The sequence below is a fragment of the Ctenocephalides felis genome, unplaced genomic scaffold (assembly GCF_003426905.1).
Source record: "Ctenocephalides felis isolate EL2017-DRISC unplaced genomic scaffold, ASM342690v1 CF-g0.4_SCAFFOLD_00094, whole genome shotgun sequence".
NCBI lineage: Eukaryota > Metazoa > Arthropoda > Insecta > Siphonaptera > Pulicidae > Ctenocephalides > Ctenocephalides felis.
Window position 1 is genome coordinate 22,333 of NW_020536248.1, and position 6,000 is coordinate 28,332.

General features: G+C 42.5%; 1 pseudogene; it reads left to right on the forward strand.

The window, feature by feature from the left end:
- The first annotated feature begins 5,536 nt into the window (after window positions 1-5,536).
- On the forward strand, window positions 5,537-5,719 carry LOC113372232 (annotated as a pseudogene).
- The last annotated feature ends 281 nt before the right edge of the window (window positions 5,720-6,000 follow it).

The following is a 6,000-nucleotide window of genomic DNA, read 5'->3' on the forward strand; positions in this document are numbered from 1 at the left end:
ATAATATACCTACATATAGCTGCATTACACAAAGTTTGCCATTACCACCAACTACTCCATCATATCAAATTATAATATATTTCTACCAAAATCCATTCGCAATTCAGTTATATTTTCGTATTCTATTATATCAATCGTTCAAAATTTTCGATACATTCTGTCGCGGAGTGTACCGATCACGCGACTGACGCGCCTTAGCTGAAGCCCGTCTCCGCGGAACATTAAACGGTGAGACACGAACCCAAATCGATTATTGTTTCATAGATATATATACATATATCTAAATTTGTCGCCCAACTAAATTCAAACGTAATATATCACAGTTATAATTATGATTCCAACCTTTAATTACATCATCATTAACCCTAAACTTTATTTCGCGTTACACAACTTTTCACAATTGCCATAAATTGATTCTCACACTTTGACATGCGCTCCACTGGGCGTGTATCAACAGGCGAGGCACGCTGTCGACACAGCGACATACGCGTTCGCTGTCTACAATAAATACATGACATGTTTTAAATTATTACTATGTTATACGTTATTGCATTTTTTTTCCTCTCTTATAATTATTGATTTACTTTTCGCATTTTTATTTTTATATCTATTTTTGCTTTTTATACTTATATTTATGTCCTATATATAAATTTATTTTGGCCCATTTTACTTTTTATTTATTTATTTATTTATTGATTTTTTATTATTATTATTATTTTTACTATTATTATTATTATTATTATTAATATTATTATTATCATTATTATTATTATTATTATTATTATTATTATTATTATATTATTATTATTATTATTATTATTATTATTATTTATTATTATTTTTTTTTTTTTTTTTTTTTTTTTTTTTTTTTTTTTTTTTTTTTTCTTTCCTTTTTGCCCAAAACCAATATAAACCAACATATGAATGAACAAATGAATAAATGGTGATATGCATGAAATGTCATGAGAAAACTTGCCCCAAATAAGAAAGCAGATACTACATGAGCTCCCAAAGAAGCTTACCCGGACGCAGGCCTGCAAAGCCTTGGGACTACGACCTCAGACTTTCGCTCAGCACAGAAAATAATACTTCTGCAGAGTCTGAGGTCGTCTACCTGGACCTACCATTGAAAGATGACAAAGCACATTGCCCAAAATGCAGGAAAGCATACACCCAGAAGAGTAAACTTATGATGCATTTGAGGATAGAGCACCATGCTGTGCTCAAATACAAATGCTCGCTATGCAACTTACCAACATCGTTAAACGCATTTAGGGGCCACCTCATGAAATGTGAAGGCCGCGGGAAAAAGGCCAATATGACAAAACATAATAAACCAACCAAGCCAACACCCAGCACTCCACCAAAGTCCGTTTCTGCAGTTGACCCAAATATTCAGGCTGGGACCAGCAGACCTGCTTCGATCACCAAAACGAGACCTAAAACTGCAGTAACCACATTAACGACCAGGAATATAACCCCCCCTCCAGCCTCTAGCTCTCAAATTATGACAAGATCAAGAACTAGAGCCGCGAGTGTGCCTCCATCAGACCAAAGTCAGAAGGGTGGTAGGGTTATTTGGAGAACGAAAAGCGCGACTTTAGACACAACAGGCGGAAGCCCGGAATTCACCGCAGCTGAAATATCATCACCAAAACCTAATCCGCCAGGACTATTACGCGAAGAAACGGGCGACAATATTACGCTGTGGCCCAGTCCAATGGAAATAATCACAAATAGAACGAGCGGGAAAAAGCTGCCCACCATTTCAGAGACGCCACCGGAGCCGGAAACACCAGTTTTGCTACCCGGAACATTAAACAATGAAATCCCGACGCGGCCTAATTTAACAGCGAGAAGAGGCAAATCAAGCGGAGGACGAGAATCCACCACGGTTGAGATTTCATCAGAACTCAATCCACCAGGACAACTGCACGAGGAAACCGGCGAAAATATTCCGCTGTGGCCCAGCCCAATAGAAGTCACCACAACTAGGACAAGCGGAAGCCAATTGCCTACCACAGCAGAGATGCCACCGGAGCTGGAACCGCCAGCATTACTACCCGGAATAGTAGACGATGAAATTCCAATGTGGCCTAGCTTAATAGCGAGAAGAGTAGCAACTGAAGAAAATACATCCGAAACAAATGACGAGACAGCACCCCCGATCGAGGTGATTTCCAACGAGAATGAAACGGTAACAGCAAACGAAATGGAGAGGGAAATTGCGGAACGCCTGCGTGATATAAGAGCAATAGTAGAAGAAATCAACACTCGGCCAAGCGAGACTCCATCGCGAGAAGAGGGCGTCCGCCAACAAACAAGAAACGAAGGAACCATCCCGACGCCTACACTGGTCACTCCAAAAATGACGGAATTCCAAGTCGAGGCCTGCCGGAGGATTCAGGCTACTGCAACACCGGCCGACCTGGATAAAGAAATCGAAGACATATCGAATTCAATCAAGCCGAATGAAAGCGCTGAACCCCGAAACGAGTCTGGTCGCAGATACCGACCCAATACCGACCAAAGACGACGTCGTAGGAGGAATACGGATATGACCTTCGACCCCGCCGCTGCTGCCCGCATACAAAAACTATACAGACGAGATAGAAAAAGGGCGTTTAGGGAAATAACGGGAAATAACGAAAGAGCTTATTGTCACTTTGAACCCGAATTCCTCCACGCATACTTCAAGGCCGTCTACCGAAGACAACCAGATCCGGAACCATCAGAAGCCATGCCAGAAATTATACCTCCAATAACACCGGTAGGAGATGGGAACAATAATCCTCTTACTAAAGATTTCACAGCAGAAGAGATCTGGGCCCGTGCGCTTAAATGCAAAAATACGGCACCGGGTCCCGATGGCATCAGATACTGGCTATGGAAAAAATGCGACCCTGGCTCGCATATATTAGCGGCAATATTTAACCAAACACACAAACTGAAGTATGTACCACGCTCGTGGCAAGTGTCGGAGACCATCTTAATTCCGAAGAAAGGCGACTTGGATGAGGTCACGAGCTGGAGGCCTATCGCCCTGTCGAATACAATTGGAAAGCTATACGCCTCGGTTCTGGCAGATCGCCTGGGCAAATGGTGCAAAGAAAATAACCGCATCTCAAACGCACAAAAAGGTTTCATGCCATTTGAAGGTTGCAGCGAACATAACTACACGCTGCAATCTTCAATTCAGGATGCCAGAAGAAGACGAAAAGAAATCGCGGTCGCATGGCTGGACCTAAAAAATGCTTTCGGTTCGATCCCACATAAAACAATCTTTAACGCAATGCGCTGGGCGGGACTGGGCAGCGAGAGCATTTCCCTGATAGAAAGATTTTATAGCGGATGCACGACGAAGATCAGAAGCGTCCAGGGATCAACGGAGGACGTTCCAGTAGAAGCGGGAGTGAAACAGGGATGTCCGCTGTCTCCTATAACATTCAACATGGCCATTGAACCGCTGCTACGAGCCATCCGAAACACGCCAGAAAACTATAATGCAAACGGCACCATCAATAACGTGCTGGCGTATGCCGATGATCTTGTGCTGATGGCTGATAGCGCAGAAGGACTGCAGAAACTTATGGACACTACAGCTACGGTTTCAAAATGGAGCGGACTGCAGTTCAACACCAGAAAATGCGCCACGTTGCATGTGGACGGCAAACAACACCGAGCTATTACTACAACCTTCAGCCTGAATGGAGAAACTATGAAAACCTTGGACATGGACCAATCTTATGAATATCTAGGCATCCCAACGGGTTTTCAGAGTTTCAGTTCGGCCGACGAAGTCATCAGGGCGATGAGGAGGCATGCGGAGCAACTGAACAATTCGTTACTAGCCCCCTGGCAAAAGGTGGACGCCTTAAACACGTTCATCATGCCGCAATTACAATTTCACCTCCGGAACGGTAAAACCACGAAAAAACTACTATGGATATACGACCGGGAGGTGAAGACTTACGCCAAGAAGTGGGCCAATCTGCCAAAGCGAGCCAGCGCTGAGATCCTATATCTCGCCTACAAAGAGGGAGGCTTCAACCTGCTACCAACCTCTTTCTTGGCAGACATCGGACAGGTCGTCCATGCGCACAGACTGCTCACGTCCAACGATGACAGCGTCGCAGAAGCAAGTCTGGCAGCGCTGAAGGAGGTTGTTCGGAAGAAAACGATCAGAGAGGCCACGCCGAATGAACTCGTTGACTACATCAACGGATCTGACGAAGGATTGGTGGCAAAACCGAGCAACGACATTAGTTCGACATGGACGAGACTCAGAGCAGCCGCCAGACGCCTAAAGGGCAAAATCAACTTCCTCCTCGAATTGGACTCACTGCAAGTGGACAACAAGCGCGTTGAGAGACAGAATTCAGAAAGCGCACTAAGAACAGCGGCGCGGAATCACTTCCGCAACAAACTTATACTTAAACCCGACCAGGGAAAGGCAATGGAAGTGACATCGGCCAATTCTGTCTCCAACCACTTTATTAGAGATGGCAGTTTTACAAGATTCGCCGACTGGCGTTTCATACATAGAGCCCGTCTGAACGTACTGCCGTTGAACGGGTGCCGAAGATTCGGTCAGAACGACAAACGGTGCAGACGATGCGGCCACCAGAACGAGACGCTGCCGCACGTGCTGAACCACTGTCGTCCACAGTTTGTCACCATGACGAAAAGACATAACGCGATTCTAAACCGACTGACAAAAGCAATGAAGGTGCCACCTGGATCCAGAACATTTATCAATCAGCAGATCCCGGGATATTCTGGAGCAGAGAGACCCGACGTAGTCATTATAGACGAAACGCAGAAAATCGCCTTAATTATGGATGTGACGGTGGCGTTCGAGAACCGGCCTCAAGCATTCGTTACTGCAAGAGCTGAAAAAATCAGGAAATATAGTGCCCTGTCCAATCATTTACATACTCAAGGCCTAACCACCAAAATCCTGGTATTCGTCATGGGATCACTCGGGGGATACGACAAAAGTAACGTCGAAACCCTAATAGCCTTAGGAATAGGCCGCCGCTACTCTGTGCTAATGAAGCGCCTGATGGTGTCCGACACTATCAAATGGTCCCGTGACATGTATGTCGAACACATCACAGGAAGCAGACAATACCACGGCTGAGGAGGGACGAGAAAACTGTTGAATGACAATATTATAACCTCAGCGAAAACATTCTACCCAGCACCATGGCTGAATAAGGACCAAGACTGAAGAATATCTAAGCTATTGCTCAAATAATTTATATACTTTTTGATGTTATGAATACTATATGTACATGCCGTTAACATGTTAACGGCATAATTTTCTATGATTTAAAAATGCTGAATAAATGTATACACACTACCAGCTAATAGCTGGCCCGTAGTGTTTTATTATATATCAATAAAATTGTAATTTCCTCTTCCAGATATATGCTCGCTATATGTCAGTCCGCGTATTGTACTAGTTATATACTTGGTCTGACATACACAGCGATACATCAAAATTCTTTAAGATTTGCAAATGGCCTACACTATATCATCAGCATTATCTAAAAAGAAACATCTGTTCTTATCAGCTTAATATCTGATAGTATCTGCATAGCAGATCCAGTATATTAAACTGATTTTTGGAAATTGGCGGAATGTCAGGGGCTTGCTCCGCTTCCGCCGCGGGTTGGCCCGGTATTGCAGTACCGCCGGGATCGGCCCATAAAAAACCATCATATAATAATAAATTTAAAAATGTGCATATATTGCATATTAAATATATATATATATATAATATATATAAATATATTGATATGTAATATCGATAATTGATTTCAAATTAACTATATAAATTAATTATATAAAAACTATAGAATTAATAATAAAATAAAAAAATATATAAAGCTATACAAATCTAACAAAAGATTATATATAACGATAATAGGATTGAAAAATTTTGCAAGTGTCAGAAAATACTTCATATAAATATGACAAAAAATGAGTTTAATA